Source organism: Mchenga conophoros, linkage group LG12 (assembly GCF_057382185.1).
Source record: "Mchenga conophoros isolate Kocher_MC1m ecotype Shallow Benthic linkage group LG12, M_conophoros_male_GT1.1, whole genome shotgun sequence".
Taxonomy (NCBI): Eukaryota; Metazoa; Chordata; class Actinopteri; order Cichliformes; family Cichlidae; genus Mchenga; species Mchenga conophoros.
In genome coordinates, this window is record NC_140537.1 from 5,600,536 (window position 1) to 5,618,540 (window position 18,005).

At 42.8% G+C, this 18,005-nt stretch overlaps 1 protein-coding gene and 1 non-coding gene across 3 annotated transcripts in view; one reads left to right on the forward strand and one right to left on the reverse strand.

The window, feature by feature from the left end:
• The window catches only part of sema4c (sema domain, immunoglobulin domain (Ig), transmembrane domain (TM) and short cytoplasmic domain, (semaphorin) 4C), a 111,295-nt gene that overhangs the window by 24,030 nt on the left and 69,260 nt on the right, over positions 1-18,005 (forward strand). The window contains exons 2-3 of one of the 2 annotated variants that reach the window (XM_085293445.1): positions 12,493-12,626; positions 15,722-15,753. The gene's annotated coding sequence lies outside the window, so the exon portion shown is untranslated. The remainder of the gene's footprint in view (positions 1-12,492; positions 12,627-15,721; positions 15,754-18,005) is intronic. The other variant, XM_085293443.1, reaches the window with a different exon arrangement.
• Positions 7,734-7,827, reverse strand: trnai-uau (transfer RNA isoleucine (anticodon UAU)). The gene is made up of 2 exons: positions 7,790-7,827; positions 7,734-7,769 (listed from the first exon to the last, which is right to left on the reverse strand). It is a non-coding gene; the product is annotated as a tRNA-Ile (tRNA).

The following is an 18,005-nucleotide window of genomic DNA, read 5'->3' on the forward strand; positions in this document are numbered from 1 at the left end:
AGTAGGCTTTTGAGCCTATACAGCTTGGAGTAAGACAACATGCATGAAGAGGATGATGTGGACAAAATACTCATTTGCCTAATAATTCTGCACTCCCTGTATAACCCAGGGTCACAGAGCACTCCAGTAAATTGAGTAAAATCTCAAGGTGAGTGAATAAATGTTTCAGACATCACCTATGCTCACCGGCATTCTGCAAATATAGACAACTGAAAGTTATTGAATACGAATTTCTAAGGGAAGTGAGCTTGATTCTGTTTATATAAAAGTTACAAATTTTGATCTGCAGTTGGATAGTTCAAAGAATTTGGGCCCAACTAATTGAACTACTGCTTCTTTGGATTTAAAGCTTCTAGATGAGCCGGCTCAGGGATGTGATTATGAGCTGCAATGGTTGCCACCCTTCAAGAAGTATCCTGTGCAAGGTGTGGTCCTGCCTGCTGAGACCACAGAGCCGATACAAGGAACTGACATCCCTCATGGCCTTGTAACAACTAAGAATGGGAAACCTGTCTTGACTGTATTTCGTGCTTTCACGTGTTCCTGCAGCAGCACGCTTGCTCCTGCTTTGAATTCCTGCTAACAAACAAAAGATATACACCTGCTTTGATGCTATTACCCAGAATTCTTATGCTCAGAGTTGCAGCCTTTATTCTCCCATCAAGAGCCCCGCAGAGCACAGGACTCACTACACACAAAGACGGGGATACGCAGATACATACGCGTATTCTTGGCTTTGTTCACCTGCTTTCCTCATTCCCTCCAAGCTACGTGAAATATCGCAGTTTTATCAGAGCCCATGGCTCGTTGGCATCAGGATAGGAGTTTTAGGGAACAAAAGCACTTGGTCAGGGTTAGGAAAAGTTAAGGGTATGGTCTAGAATACACCTTTTCCACAATTTTAACCCTACATGTGGAAGTCGAATGCTAAAAGGGTATCATTGTGGTGTCAAGGAAATTCTCAACAAGCACCCAAATGCAAGACTGGAGTGACACTGGGCTGCTCCTCCTCCCTCAGGCACGTCTTGCAGAGAACCATCCCTCTCCTCTCCTGTCAGGGGGAACAAATGAGCCGGGGCATGTTTCTTATGTGTGTGTTTGTGTGCGTGTGTGTAAGGCTAAACTTCCTGTCTGTTTGGTCTTCCTCTCTGTAGTTGCTTCCTCCCCAAAACATATACACACAAACACACACACACCTGCTCCGCACTGTTACCCCCTGACAGATCACTGACATGCTGCCTCTAGGCCATCCTGCAGTGTGTATGCGTGTGTGTGTGTGTGTGTGTGTGTGTGTGCATGCGTCTGTGGTTACAGACACCCTCCCACTGAGCCAGTCTGGCAATTGCCATTTCTCAAGGAGCTAAGGAAGGGAGGGAGCATGGAGTAAGGATGGAGGGAGGGCGAAGGCCTTGATGTGAGTGTGTTTGTTGTCAGAGGGTTTATTAATAAAGATGACCTCAGCCTGTGCTGCACAGAGGGTGTGTGTGTGTGTTTTTTCTTTTCTTTCCGTCTTTCGTTCCTCCTTCTTTGTGACTCTTAAAATAATTATTATTTTGAGGGGGGAAAAAAAGGATTCATGTGTTTATGTATGTGTTTCTGCACCTTCTCGTGCCAGCTTTATCCCTCCTCTTTGTGATCCCGCGGTGGTTGCACTCTGCTTATTTGGACTCATAATGCGTCTTTGCCATCTTTTGCGTGCATGCTAGCTCATCTGTGTACGTCTGTGTGTGGGTGTCTGTGTGTGGGTGGGCGTAACAGGGATAATCCTTCTTGATATGACTCCTTTGTGTCTCAGCGTCCGTGGATGTGATTACGTGCTTCATTATGTCGGGCTAACAGGTTGAGTCCTCTGCGTGTGCGCGCGCGCGTGTGCAGACGTCAGTCACCTGCTGTGTGTGCAAGGAAGAACAGATGTCCTCGAAAGAATAGAAGGATGAGTAACTTCCTTCAAAGTGCAGGGCATTCCTGGCTGAAATCACTCTGTAAATCGAGCTCTGTAAGTCAGTTAAGGTTCAGTTCACTCAAATTGCAAAAGCACGTCTCTCCTGGTTGCAACAGACCATTCTGACTGGAGTCATTGTGCCTGTTATTTTGGATATTTCTTAGTCCTAACTACTTTCTAGCAATGAAATAGTCTCTATGTAAAGCCTGTTGGCTTTTGACAGTGTTTCTGTTGCGTTCTGTTGAACACTGTATTTCGGTGGGGGGGGGGGGTGCAGAGTTTTATCTGTCAGCTAAACCTGTCTCCATTCCTATCTTTAGCTTTCTTGATGTTTTCTGACAGTCCCCTCTAGGTTTAGCTCCAGCATCCACACAGTGATACAGAAGTGTGTACAACTGCTGCCGTCTGACCTAATTGGCTCCAACAATCACTCAAAAACTTTTAAACAGAGACCACTGCAGAAAGTGCGAAACATCCTCTGCACGTATTTTAGTTTTATGATATCTTTTTAAGGTAACAGAATGACTCCCACTGAGCATTCCCAGGCATGCGTTCAACGCGTTTATTTTAGTTTGTCTGCAAGGCCTGCCAAGCTGAGCAAAACTTGGAATTGCAGCATGGAAGAAGGAAGAACTTTGTAAATGTTAGTCTGGATCTCTATCTTTAAAATTGCAAAATTGGGCACTGGCCTTGCAGGGGGATGCACCGTTCTAGTTGATTGTGTCTTCCTGTGTTGATGTGGTGTGGCTGCTTCGTTTGGACAGGATTCAAACCAAGTCTGGCGTGGACTAACGTACGGCTGCACTGCAGGAGCAGTTGTAAACTGCTCAAAAGAAACTTTTACTCAAGGTAAATGACAAAATTGGTTCCTTTATGATCAGTTTAAGATACCATTAAAGATTAATACAGAACTCTAAGAAATGTATGAAGTCAGGTTAGGTTGAGTTGGTGTTTTCAGTGGTTGAGGGTGATCTAATTTGTTTAGCTGTCGAGCCAGCCCATGTGTCTCTCCCAGAGGGCTGAAGCCGGCGCTTGAGTGGGACAGCCTGGCAAGCAGTGGGTCCTTTGGGGCAATGTGGTTACCAAGGAGGGAGATGGCGGAGCTCATTTTGCCCTCTGTCTGCCCTGCCACAATGAACACTGGGGCCATTAGGGACGGCGTTGTCCTGCAGCCCGGGAGAGCCACCAAATGAGATAATGCTCTGAGCTCACGCTTTTACTACCACCTACACACTACACATGCAGGTATGCACATGAGCACAAATTAGGCAAGCACAAACAAATAAGATCCAGTGGGATGCACTGCACGTAGGACCATATAGACACACACACACACATATGAGTAGATGCATGAATTGATCCTCGCTCACATATATTACTCTTTGACCTCCCTCTCTGTCAATAATCCTCCACCCATGTAGGCAGCCCCGGCTATTTGCTATTTCAGCTGCAGCAGCCAGTTACATTTTGTTGGACAGACGGCGGCAGAAGCAGTGAGAGGAAAGCTAATGAAACAGGATATCCCTACCTCTGGTTATTCCACAGGAGAAGAACAAGGAAAATCACACATGCTTTGACCTTGAATGAGTCTATAAAATCACAGAGTGTGCTGAAGACCACTGCGTTTTTACCCAGTTTACTTATTCAGTGCCAGGCGCCGTTTTTCTGCCCTGTACTCCCCCGTAATAGGTCCCCGTCAGTAATTCAGGCATTGAGACATAACACTAAGTCATCCAGCGAGGTTTCAAGCGCACATAAACTCAGTGAAATTACATAGGGGGGATAAAACTTTGCTTTTAATGGATGCCTCTCTTCTTATCGACACCCATGCATGTCTGATTATAAAGACGCTTTTCTCGAAATGTTGACGTAAAAGGTTGTGAAACTTTGCATAAATGAGCCACAGCTGAGGAGGCAGTGTGTGTGTGTGTGTAGGTATCTAATGATTGCAGAGGACTACAAAGGGAAATGATGGGATCAAAGCGAGAACAAGAAAAAAAGAGTCTCTTTATTTTTTCTGTTTTCTCCTTCTAACCCCCATTTTTATTTATTCATTAATTATCCAAACTACTTTGCATTAATCTTGGTAAATTGGGCTCATTCAAAAAAAAAAAACGTTTTATTACACAGTGATCCAGTGAATCAGGCTACTCAGTGACCCCCCTCTCTCACTAAGGAGGCAAGTGGAACAAAACCAAGCCAGCAAAAAGCTCCATACAGTGGAGGCCATCACTGAACTGATAACTCTCCTCCACATTCCTGAGAGCTGCAACACAAAAGGGGGAATCTGATTACTCTAAACACTAAAATATGTCTAAAACTGAAAGTTAGTTTTGATTTAAAGGTCGTGAATATCTTTTAAACTATATATCACCATATATACTGTCAGCAAATGATCACGTTTCTGCACAGCTATAACAACAACAGCTGGTTAGAAGCTCGCTTCATGACAGCTAACGTTAGACTCGAGTGCTCTTAAAATCCCAGCTTCCTTGCGCTAAACAGTTTGATGACATTCTTACATTATATGAGATTTTATTTACTAATTGCCCAAGTTTGACAATGTCAAACAATGACATTTTAAAGAAAGTTTCAGTGAAAGCAGCATAAATAGCACCTAACTGAGGCTAACAGCAGTTTACAGAGGTTAACAGTAACTAATTGGGGCTAACAACCACTAACAAAGGCTAACAGAGGCAGCAGGAAAAACAGCAGAGTTTGGTGCCAGAAAGTTCAGGATAGCCTCTAAAAGTCACCTCAGTTTGGATGCTTTACACCGGGCATGCTGAGGTAAACAATGGACTCACAGGCTTCACTTGTTAAGTTACATACAGGCATGTAACATGTGGAATTGTCGTGTTTATTAACTTACAGATGGTAAAAATCGCTCTATGTGTGACAATGTTCGCACTATGTTACATAAGCTACAACTATCATAATAAGATTTTCAACTACCTTAAATTGTAGTACATATAAAACGACGAAGTCATTGTTAGCTCCTACCTGTCATGTTTCATGTCTGTGTGGGTCGGTTATCAAGTTCGTGTCATGTCTGCGTCTTGTCATGTTTATATGTTACGTTTTTGGGTTGGTATTATTAGTTAGGATTCAGTTGAGTTTCATTCTAGTTTCGTTTCTACTATAACTTCTAATTTAGAAGTATCTCTTTGTGCTCCATGTTTCATCTCCAAATTCCCTTTTCCCTCTATATGTTCTACAGTGTTCGCGCTCCTCGTGAGTTCACCGTGTCCACATGTTAGTCTGTCATATGTTTCATGTTGTCAAGCCGGTGTTGTCAGGTCTGCGCCTCTCCATATTTCCCGTTTTATTTTGAAATGCTTGTTTCCGTGTTCCTTGTGCTTAGTATTACTTTTCCCTGTCGTGGCATGATGTTCAGTTGTGTCAGCTGTTTCCCCATGTGTTCCCACTTTCCCTAATCTCCTCTGTGTGTATTTAGTTTGTGTGCTTTCTTGCAGTCTTCGTCAGGTCGTCTGTGTTACCTCCCTCCACGTCATGTCATGTCATAGTAGTCATAGTCATCTTAGTCATCATAATCATCATAGTTATCACGGTTGTCATAGCTGATTCATAGTTTTTCGTAGTTCCCACAGTTAGCTCTCGCCCCTATCAGCCAGAATAAACGGCTCGCTTTTTGTTTAACCCCAATTTCATCTCCTTCTGTGTCCACACTTGGTTTCTCCGTTTCAAACTCTCGCACAGTCAGCTCCCGCTAACCGTGACACATACTGAGTAGTACTTAAATGAAAGTATTAAGGTACTCATGGTACTGTAACTATTCAAAACACCTGACTAGTTACTGTCACTGAGTGACTGCCATGACTTCTTATCATTATATAATGTAGTCGTTTCCAAACCTTCAGAAAACATGTAGGAACAACATTGGACTGATGAAAAGAAGCTTCCACCGTGGTTTTTAGCTGCTAAATGCTCCACAATGTCCCCCCATTAGTTGCTAAGTGTCTAGATACCTGCTGTGCTGAAAGGGCACATTTGGATTTATTAAAGCTCTTTCATTTTTTCCTAAAATCTTACTAATGTATGAATGAATCAAAACAGTGACATTACAGGCTGTCAAACCAAAGCAAATGGCTGATTGATGCTAAAACGTTATAACTCTCTAAAATATGAATTAATGCAGCATAGCATTTAAGACAAGTTAGGGATATTTAAAAAAAAACGTGACTTTTAAGAGGCAGTATTTAGGAAAGATTGGTCTTGGCATCAAGATAACCTTTTTACTTGCTGTTTTTTCTATTATGGCTCTTTTTTTTAGCATTTCCATTCAGATAGAGCATTTAATGAGATGGAAAAGTTGACTTGCGACTTGACACCCGTAAACTGTGCTCAGTGAGGAAAGAAGAGATCTTGGAGTCAGAGTGGTCCAGGGAAAAGCTGTGCATGGAACGTTGCAAGTTTTATCAGAGGGCGCCTTAGCAGGACGGATTTGTTTGGCTTTACTCCTTAGTGAGACAAATATTGGGATGAATCTCCTCTCTGCTCTGGGCCCTGTTGTGAAAAGGCCAGGGCCCAAGCCAGGGCTTTACCATCACATCCTCCCACTTATGTAAACAGATGTCTCATACACACACACACATGCATGCTCGCACTCAGAAACCTCTCACCCAACACACTCACCCCAGTCATTTTAAAGGGCTTTCCCAGAAATACAGTTATACTAATTCCAGTGAATGAAATCCTTTGCCTAAAAGGATGAGTTCATCCCTTTTATTTGTGTGGGAATACGAAGCGCTGCGTTGTGGAATACATCGACAAATGGGGGCATTTTTCTCTCTCAGTGTGTCTCTTCTTCGGTTTTGCTCGCACACCAGGTGCTGCTCAGTATTTTGTGTCCACTGTGGCTCTTGTGGGTTCTGGCACAGTGAGAATAACAATCACAGCTCCTCGGTTCAAACCGATATCAGTTGCCAAAAGCACCGACGCAGATGCCGCTCTTCACACAGGAAATGAGAGGATGATAGTGGAAGGGTCCCACTTCACTGGAAAAAGAAAATCACAATTACCATCACTTTATCTGTCAACACCAACAAATGTGGGGAGGGGGTGTCACAATGCAGAGACAACAGGAGGTGGAGCCGCTCGTTTGGGCACCGGGCTGATGCGTTCTGGTCGACTGCAGAGCGAAAGCCTTTGATAGCATCTGCGCTGTGGGCTGCAGTTACAAAGTTCAGAGCTGGCAGAGCTTTATTTTTTCTGAAAAGTTAGAGCAGTCATGAAATATAAATAGCAGAAATATGGTTTGGTTTCCACAACAATGGGCACGGTCGTTTTCCATTTCTTATCTCTGAGACTGTAGAGAAATGAGATGCTTTAAATTTCAATTATTGTTGCTTTCTAGTGCTTAGCGATCTGTTGCATGTTTTTAACCAGTATGTGTGGAATGCTGAACGCTTCTCACCCTGCATCCTGAGCTTGATTCTGCCAGAAGTTCCTTCATGTTAAAAGGGAGTTTTTCCTTCCCACTGTCACCACATGCTTGCTCACAGGAGGTCATTTCATTGTTTTCTTGGTCTGTACCTTAAAATATTTGGCACTGTCATTGTCATTTGCAGCTATATAAATGAACTATAATTGAATTACATGGTAGCCAACTTACAGAAACGGTGTGAAGCAGTGGGCAGCAGTGTGTAGGGACGGTATCTTGCTGAGGGGTACCTCAGGTTAGCTGTTCAGTGGATTCAAACCCCCAACCCTCCGATCATGGGGCCACCATTTGACCTACTGAGCTATTCCTGCCCCTAAAATAAGCCTGTGCTCCAGGTGAGGCTCGAACTCACAACCTCAGCATCTCTCTGCAGGTTACTGTCTTATAAGTACCACGCGCTGACCGATTGCGCCACTGGAGCTTATGTAAATACCCACTAATCAGTGCTAAGAGCAGAAATATATTTCAACATCTTGGATATCCGCTGTACCACAAAGCAATTCCCCCAAAAGGCACCAGCAACACAGTCAAATACAGTCAAAAAGTCCAGATCAGTAAGTCAAAGTACAGGAAGTGAGGCCTTGGTAGTCCTATCAGTCAAAGTGACCATGACCCTAATTTTTAAACCTCAGCAAAATCCAAATGGGCGAGTTATTATATACTAAAATTACTCACCGAAGAGTTGTTGTGACCATGGAGACAAGGCTTTAAATGTGCCTTTTGTTGCTGTAAAATCGAGCATTTTAATAAGGGAATCTGTGGGGACTGACTCGTTTTCGCCACCAGCCTTAAGTGGAACTGCAGCTCCACATAGGCTTAATTTTTTAGCCCTCCAGGTCATCGCTTCATTGAGACACTATGATTACCTGGTATTTTGAAAGCATTAGGAATCCATTAAGTATTCGTCTCTGATGACCTTTACCTAAATGTAAGTGGCATCGTGATCCAGCTAAAGGGATTTTTCACACTTTATGAACCCACAAAATGTTTCTAATAATTGCTTATAACCGATCTCTATAGCCATAAGATACATCTTACAAGACTGATATCAATTTCAAAATGCTACATTAGCCACCTATGCAAAGATGCCATTATTACTCTTTAAAGCCACGTGTCTGTTAAACCTTGTAACGGGAATAGTAAGACAGAGCAGACGCAATATTTCACATAAAGGACGAAGCACGGGGAAGATAAATGCAGTGTCTGCTGTATCAGTCATTTCTATGGTACTCTGAATAATCAATGCTTCAGTTGAGTATGGAGGAATGACTCTCACGAGAGATCTCTGTATGAATTGACCGCCGTGTAGTGACGCTGATAATGGCTTCGGCGAATTGCGTCCATCTTTAATTTTAGCTTGTAAATCACAACCTGCAAGTAATGGGCTGCACTTAGAGAGGTCAGAGTTTATGTGTAAATCATTCTGGAGGACAAAGCTTGTGGTGTGAAGCTTTGCAGCTCTTTTTTTCCCCCGAAGGATATTTTTTTCTGATAGTGGGGGTTGGCAGTAGGCGTTCACAGCTCAGATCTAGCTCTGACCTTGGCCAGATGTCCACCAACACCGATACGTATGTGCGTGCACGCGTTTGTGTGTACGCCCTTCGTCTGCCAGGTTTTCGGAGAGTGCTTGCATCTAATAGGGAATGGCAGGCATTTTGTTGGGCTTTATTGCCACATGCCTCTTCCAATCCTGCCACTGATTAGAGCTGCCATTACTGGCACACCAACGTGAACGCGCGCTCTTACAAGGCAGACGTTGGCACACGCTCAAAGCTCTGGCCTTTGCATGTGATTAGCATCCCATTGCGTTGTCTTGTGCGGCGATCAAACGGAGCACGGAGTTGTGCTCTTGTCGAGGCCGATCGGGGGAAGTGACGGGTACGATGTCGCTCCACTTTTATTCAACTCATCAGGGTGCTGCCAGCTTAGACAATGTCAAATTTGCAGCTAAGCAATTAGAGGCCCAGGCTGTCACAATTGAGCTTGATGGGGAAAACTCATTGTGGTGGCATGCAGGCAAACACGTGAACACAGATACAGGTGCTGGCACACACAGACGCGATACATCCACCCACATGCGCACAAGTACATAGTGTATGTATATTTACAATAAGCATGCAGGCGATTAGCTCAGAAAGTGCAGGTGTAAACTGTTAGTCATTGCTGATTCACAAGCAGCTGGCTGGCTTCCACACAGCCACTCACTGTGCTGCCTGTCAAATACACAGGCAGCCAGCGGCTTGAGGTGTGTGTCCATGTGTATGCGTGTGCAGATGTTCTTGAAATCCTGCTATTTAGCCAGACCTCCTCCTCCACTCCTCTTCCTCCTAGTTTTTGGCCTCACGTGTGCATATGTGTGTGTGAGTGTGCTTTAGTTAATGTGTAGATGTTTTTGCACATTTATGTCTGTGTGGACTTGCAGGGATTTGGCTGCTGCTTTCTCCTGGATGAAGCCAGTGGAAAGCTGAGGTCTGGATGACTTACTTATTTAGGAAAAATACACCAGAGATGGACAGCGTGCTGCTGTGCTGTCACATAATCACATGTGCATGGGTTTGAATTCATCCTGCTCTGTAGGTAACAGAGCCAGTGACCTTAGTAGCAATGCTATATTTCATTTTGGAGATTTTTTTCTCCCCCCAATAACAGCTAAAGTGATTCTGCTGCTGTTACGGTTTCAACAGACTGGTTCAGTCCCAGGTGGAGGCGCTCACCAGAGGGTTAAATGCTCTACCAGAAGCAGTCGACACACATATACGCACAGAAATGCTCATATGGCGGATTACTCAGTGGCGTGAGGTTTCCGATTAAGTCTAAATTTGCTTTCCAGCACATTCAATCAACCTAACTTGATTTTAAAGGACCTGCCGTCAAACAGAGTTTTGGACTTATCCCTAACTTGCTTCTTTACTTCCTTGAAACCATCAGAAGAGTTTCATCTTGTCTTTGGGTGTTCTCCTCCTTAACAAAGTCATGTCAGTAGCAGGTTTCATATCTTCACTGGCCAACAAAAAAACATGAAGGATTCCATTCATCTTTATGGTTTAAGAAGATTCTCCTACTTATTATACGTATAATAATCAACTGGGTAGCTTTAAAAGTGTCTTTGAACGAAGATTACAACACGGTTGATTTTTTGGTCATGAAAGGTTTTAGAGTTCTGCTTTTACATAAGAGCATTCACAGTCTCAAGGTTGTCACAATATTACCATAAATTTGCCAAAAAGTTTAAATTTGAGAAGTTTCTCGAAGATTGACTTTTTCCCTTTTGGGGGAGTTATGCCAAGGTTCTGTGCAGTTTAATTTTTGTATGTGTGTGTGTGTGTTTGGTTCAATAAAGTTTGATGAACATCACAACTTTTCCAGTCGATACAGTGGAGCACAGTGTTCATCGAGTGTAGCAGAGTTTTCAGTTTCTAGTTTATTGACAGTAGGGAATGAAGTATGATGGTGTCAGAGGTTTGGGCCTTGGCTTTGTGTCCTCCCTCTTTGTAACACTAGCCGGCCCATACGCTACTGACAGCATCTGCTTGGCCCTTGGCGCCCTCATTGTGATTAGTGAGCCATTGATGTTGACATGAATCTCAGCTTCTGCTCACACACACACACACAAATCCCGGCACGCACTGGCGAAGGCGCTGTAGTCAGTTATGTGATCTGCACTATGAACTACGGGAACCTGTGAATGTGAGCCTCGAGGGATCAGGGGCGTGTGTGTGTGTGTGTGTGTGTGTGGCTTTATTTTTCATGTCTAAGATCTTGTGATCAAAACCAGAAAAGCCTTGCAATAAAATTGAGTCAAGCAATTATCTCTGTGCATGGAACTTAGCTCCAAGCCTAATCTTCATACTCACTTCATACTGTTCATATGAAGGAACATTCAGTGGTACAGTGTAAAGCAGACTGCTCAAATTTATTCTGTTTCTTGCAAAGCTCGCTGTTGTGAGCTCACGTCTGGGCTCAGCTTCTGTTAAGTCATTTATTACTCTATATCTCTTTCAGCATTTTCTATTTGTGTATGTGAAACCTGTATGTTTGTGATAATGACTGCTTAAAGTAAAGGTAAAGTTAGAGATGCTTAGCATTTGCCTCTTTTTGTAGCATATTTGCTTGTTTGGAACATTCATTTGTAAAATCTTTTAATAGAAAACTGCAAGAGACTTTATTTGTTTTGGAAAATTTACCTGTTTAGGATGTGGCCAGTGGAGCCCAACCATTTTACCAGTGGACTGATATTATTGGCTCATTTTAGTTACTTGCTGACCTGTCAGTATCATCACTTGTAAGTGCCAAATAATTAAACATTTAAAAAGTACAGAAGAGATCAAAGAAACACCCTTCAACTATGTTGTGAGTTTCAACGTTGCCTAATTTGTCCACCAGGGGGCAGTCTGCAACTTCCCTGGTGGCAACATATGTCACACAACAATGAATAAATAAGTAACTATACACATGTCAGAAAAATCTGTTAGTGTTGTGTATGTCTGAAAGAAAAAGAAATATTGGATATTATATACTAAGATTGAATATTTTGAATATTAATGTTATCACATTATTGTCACTATCAGTCTTAAAAATCCTATATTTGAAGCCTAAATCTGGTGATTAAAACAAAACCCTTACAGGAAGTTACAGAGTAAGTTACGGTTACGAAGGATAGTGTGTAAAATGTACTACATTGTCATGCTGGCTCTCTGTTGTGGTTTACTAGCATGTTTCCGCTTGTGTTAGCTTGTCTTCAAGAGTAGGTAACTAACTAGGCCTAAACTTCAGTTTCCAAAACCACAAATTTCACACACAAAAACCACCAAGTGGCACATATTTGTTTGATCAGGATTTTCATGTTTCATGTACGTGGATGTGCAGGTAGGAAGTATATTTACAGTTTTGAATGTGTGTGTGTGTGTGTGTGTGTGTGTGTGTGTGTGTGTGTGTGTGTGTGTGTGGAGACCTCTAATTATGTGCAGTAGCAGGTCTTGTCTGACAGAGACATTAAAATGATTAAAGCTGACCTGTCAGTCTCACATATCCACCCCCAACATCCAGCACTGCCACTCATTACATCTCTCCTCTTCTTCTCCTTTAGCCCAATGTGACCTTCATGTGCGACGTCTGTCTCTAGTCAACATTCACAACGAAGACAAGACAGAGCAAAAAAACATCTGAAGGAGAGATTACGACGAGAGCACACGGACGCGCGAGGGAGGAGAAGAAAAACAAGTAAGAAAGTAAAAACAGAACAAAGGGTGGAGAAGAAAAACACAGTGGTATCTTTTTCTATCTCTCACTGACAGCATGAATCAGAGAATAGAACAGGAGGAGGAATGGGGGGCATGTAAAATGAGCGAGGAATCAAAAGAAATAAGAAAGTGAATATAAGCAGAAAAAGAAAAACCATGCGGGGGGGAGGGTAGCAGTTGTCAAAACAGGACGTGGAAATTACAACCATTTTCAGGAACTCCCAGAAAGAAATTATTCTGCAGCGAGACAAAGAAAATGGAGAAAATGTATGACAGAGGAGAAAAAGAAAGGTGACCAAAACAGAAAGAAAAAGGTGAATTTAGGCAGGATATTGGATTTCAGATTTCAAAGCATTTTGTTAAGAAAGACACTGAAGGTCACGTCTGTAACAAAGTGTATCTGTGTACGTGTGCGCGTAGCGTTTGCAGCTTGTCCTGACTGTGTATGTGCAAGTGGAAGGAAAGACGGCCATATTTATCTGAAAGTCGAAAAGTGGAAAACAAAGGGAGAAAAGAAAGAGAAGGAGAAAAGAGAAATGGATGATTGAATCTGACAAGCTGTGCACAGATTTTAAAGGTTAAGTTTACTGAAGATAGCTTTTATCGTTATTTCCGTCTTCTGAGGCTGAATGCAACAAAGCACAAGGTTGGAATTTCTGCCTTAGTAATTTTAGTTTGATTTGCTCTGAAATCTGAGTGTTCCAGCATTTTAAAATCAGATGAGAGAAGTTGATGAAACTTCACAGATCTTTGTTGGGTTTCAATTTTTAAAATGTAAAGTTGTTTTAAAGCGCTCACAACAATCGTAGAGGTACAATCGCATACTAATACGATCGCTTCGGTATCACTTCTCAGGCTACAAACGGGCTGCCATGATCATCTGATTAGTGGAAGTTTTGTTGGGGGTGTTAGACGGCATGGGCCAAAAGATTTAGCTGTGTGCTCCACTGGGAACATCTTTAGGGAAAAGTAAGCAAACAATAACGTAAATATACTGGGAACAGGACAATTGAAGTAATTGGACTCAGATGACCACAATAAGGCCACTCTTTTGGCTCTTAGTTCAGAATAAAGTGATGGATTAATAAAGAAATATATTAGCTTATCTTAGCATACAAGACAAAAACAGTAGCAGTTGGTAGCCTAGCAAAAATATTTCCTAATTGTAGCTGTAAAGCATGTTAAATAACTAAGCAGTTCTCTTTGGCTCGTTTGCATATTATGGTGCTGCAGTTGAGTATCATCAGTGTAATCAGGGTATGAACATTAGATGGCTGCTCTTCCATTCATAGAACCCAGGGTTATTTCTGTAACCACCTCACTGTGCTCTGTTTACTTCTGAAAGCAAAACCCGTGCCCTTGTCATAGAACACTGGATGTCACTATGTGCGTGTGTTTGTGTTTCAGTGGGTGGCCACCTCTTGTCTGATGTGTGTAAGATGAAGGGCTCTCTCATTTACAATCAGTTGTCAGCTTGATCGAGCGAGTGAGAGGCACAGCAGACTCGAGTAAATTGCCTCCGATAAAAAAAGTAATTTGTATCCCAACTTGCTCTTCCCAGAATTTAGACACGCACTAGCCAAAGAGGGAACTTGTTTAAACATGCACATATGCACTTGTATACCTTGATATCAACCAGGTAATGTGTACTCATAAACACAGAGCTGTGAGTAATCAGCCCAGGGCAACGTTCCTCTTTTCTTTTTTTTTGTCTTCTGCAGGTTTCTTTCCTGCACTGTCGCGTCTCGCTTATCCCTTGTTCTCTCTAATAATTCTGGTGCTCCCTCTCTTTCTACCTATCACTCTCACAGTGTGTGTTTATCTCTGTGAGGATATTGGTTGCCGATCATAAATAGCTTTTTCTCTGACAGCGTGCCATCACAGGCCGAGTGAGCTGGGGGGAGTAGGGGGGTAGCAGAGGTGGGGAGAAGAGAGATTGAAAGAGCGATAGAAGGAGGAAGAGGAGAAAAATGCATGCAACGTGCAGGCAGAGGTTATGCACATCATGCCAGCCTGACAGGTGTCGGGTATGCACAGATAAATGTGTTGTGCTTAAATGCAAACACCCACAACACAAACCTGCTCCCTGAGCCACGTGTAGGACACCACAATAAATTCAATGAACACTGAACTGATTTTTTTTAATACAACAAAGCCGGCCTTTACCGAAAAACAGGCCTACGTTCGGCTACCTCCTCTTTAATTTGCTGCTCATGCTATTTGCAATTAACGCAGACTCAGCACTTTTCTGTGTTAAACTGTTACACCGATAAATTTGCTGTAATGACATTTCCTCCCTACGAATTCCATCAGTACGGCAAGAGTCATGTCGTACTCATTTCTCTTTGCTTACAGAAATCCCCTTTTGATTCGCTTGTTTTGTCCAATCCTTTCCAATTTCCAACTCAACACTTCCTGCAGAAATGTTTCACGTTGATAGCCCTCCAGCATTTACTGTAAAGACGTGTAATCCTTTCTTGGTATGCTTTTAATGAGAAGGATCTGCAGGAAATCTTAGGTCCTTAATGGGACTAAAGAAAACAAAATAGAAAGCATTGGAATTCATTAGTGGATAGTTAAAGGAATAGCTTGACATTTTGAGCAATAAGCTAAATAAAGCCACTGTCCAATTAACTTAGCACAGGAGAAATACATAGAAATGGGGAAAGGGTTATTCTGGCTTTGTCCACTGTTAATAAAAATCACATACTCGTGCTTAGCATGACTTAGAATGGCGCCCGTCAGCTGCAAAGCGATGCATCATATTATACAATACACTTTACATAATGAGGAGGTTCGGCCTCATTATATAAAGGCGAATGTGTCTTTTTTCACACACAGCTTAAAGTAAAACGCTAACTACTAATTAATTCCAACTGCTTCTGCTTTTATGTTACTTTCTTTTTTATCTCGACACTTTTCACAACAAAGCTTCACGTTAAAAGCTTTTGCACTAGCCTAAAGAGTGTTGGCTTTTGAACGGCTCTGTTGGTTTTTAATATGAGAACAATCTTTGAAGTGGACCCGTTTTGCTTTGTCTCTTTTTCTGTCACATGCGTCCTATTACACTGGCAGATGCTCATGTGGACAAAATTTTAAACAGTGAGGTAAGTTCAGACTGCTCTAAACATTCGATTTCCGACAGTTTTTTTCTGTTTTTGGCTCTGTTTTATGTCACAGAGAGAGGATAGCCTAGACGTGCTATTCAAACCTTCTGTTTGCAAGGGACAGCCAGTCAGAGGGGTGCAGGATGTAGGATAACTGAGGGTCTAAAGCAAACACAAATTTGCAAATGTACAAGAATAAAAATACAGAGCCTCTTTAAGAAGTGTTGAGTTTAACTGCAGTGTATATGCAACTGCAGAATTTAGTAGGAAATTTCTCATTATTTATCCAAACTTTACTTTTTTCCTTCATTTATGCCAGCCACAACTATGATCTACCCATCTATTTTCGTAACTGCTTGTCCAACCTTTCAAACACACCTGCAGCGATTTTGGAATCAATTAACGGACGCAGGAAGGACATGCAAATGCAGACAGCCGCAGCTGATAAGCAGGATTAAAATTCAAACCTTCTTTCTGTGAGGCCATGCTGGTAGCCTCCGCACAATCACGCCGACCCCGCCGTGCTTGTTATTTGGACGTTTATATGACGCGGTCATTGGTTATATTCAGACAGGCGAGAGATGAATCTTGCCCAAATGCCCTGTCACACACACTTTTACACACACTCGCACGCAGGTTCCCCTCCATCAAGTTTGATGAGTGTGAACCCGCTGCATCTGGCATTCCTCTGTCCTCTCTCTCCACGCCGCAGCAGTCCGTGTCTCTCTATTGATCCCAGCTTATCTTCCCGTAAACCTGGACCTCGTTTCTCCCCTCCTCCCATCTCCTCGCTTCACCACCTCCTACCCCTCCTTCCTCCTCATTGCTATCGATCAGCCCGTGTGTTCAACAAAATAGAGAGCAGGCTGTGGTTAATGCAGTGCTGGGCCGGAGGGGCTCTGCACGAGACTCGTGTATCGCCTTTCTCTCCTAATGGTTCCAATCAGGCTCTAATAGACCCTGGGTTAGCCCATCAAGGCCCACTACTCTCTTCTCACTCTTCTCACCTTTCACTCATCCTTCCTTCTCATAAATAAATCTCTGTCTCCGCTACATGTCTGCCAGGTGCATTTTTAGCTGATGACTGTTGATTTCGCTAACCGATCCGATAGCTTTTGCTTCTGCTGAGTGTGCACACGCTTCTTCCAAAATGTCCTGCTTTGCATTTTTTACAGTAATGCTCATTCATTCCTGGGAGCTGCCCGGTAGAACCACAGTTTGCTAAGTTTAGCCATTGGGAACTGCCCAGTACCAAAAGCTGCCTTTCATTATCCCTTCTTTCAGTCGCTGAACATACTGTGTCTCTAGCTGGGTTAAGTGCATTTCTCAAGGGTACCTTCACTGTTGTGGATTCGGGGAAAAGAGTCTCTTAACATTTGTTGTTTTTCAGTCAGCAATTTAAATGGAATGACAAGTAGAACTAAAGTATGACACACTAGATGCTAGCATTACCTTTAACTAGCAGAGAGTTTGATAGTTTTTGACATTTGTTGTGGCAGGTATGTAAGAAAAACAAAGACTTCTAGGAACAGCTTTAAGCTCCTGTTAATTTTGTTTTGTAAAAACTTGGATTATGTCATTAAATTGTCTTTTTTTTTTTTCAGAAATCAGAAATCAGAAAGGGTTTATTGCCAGATGTTGAGGTTTACAACATTAGGAAATTGCTGCGGTGCTTCAGTGCAGACAATAAGAATTAAAGTGCTATGCAGAAAGAAAGATATGTGCATGAGATATACATGAGATATATACATGAGAATAAGAATTATGAGTGCTACGTAGAAAGATATATACATGAGTGCAGGTGGTGATCAGTGCCAAACATTTATACATGAGAGTAAGAATTATGAGTGCTACGTAGAAAGATATATACATGAGTGCAGGTGGTGATCAGTGCCAGACATGAAATGATGCAGTGACACAGCGTAGGGTCATGTGTTAGTGGCGGGGACAGTCATGTGGTTATTGTTCATGTGTCCAACAGCAGAGGGGAAGAAACTGTTCTTGTGGCGAGAGGTTCTGGTGCGAATGGACCGGAGCCTCCTGCCTGAGGGGAGCAGGTCAAACAGACTGTGTCCAGGGTGAGAAGGGTCAGCTGAGATCCGGGCTGCACGCCGCAGTGTCCTGGAGGTGTACAGGTCCTGCAGAGATGGGAGTCTGCAGCCAATCACCTTCTCAGCAGAGCGCACAACACGCTGCAGTCTCTGTTTGTCCCTGATAGTGGCTCCAGCATACCACACGGTGATGGAGGAGGT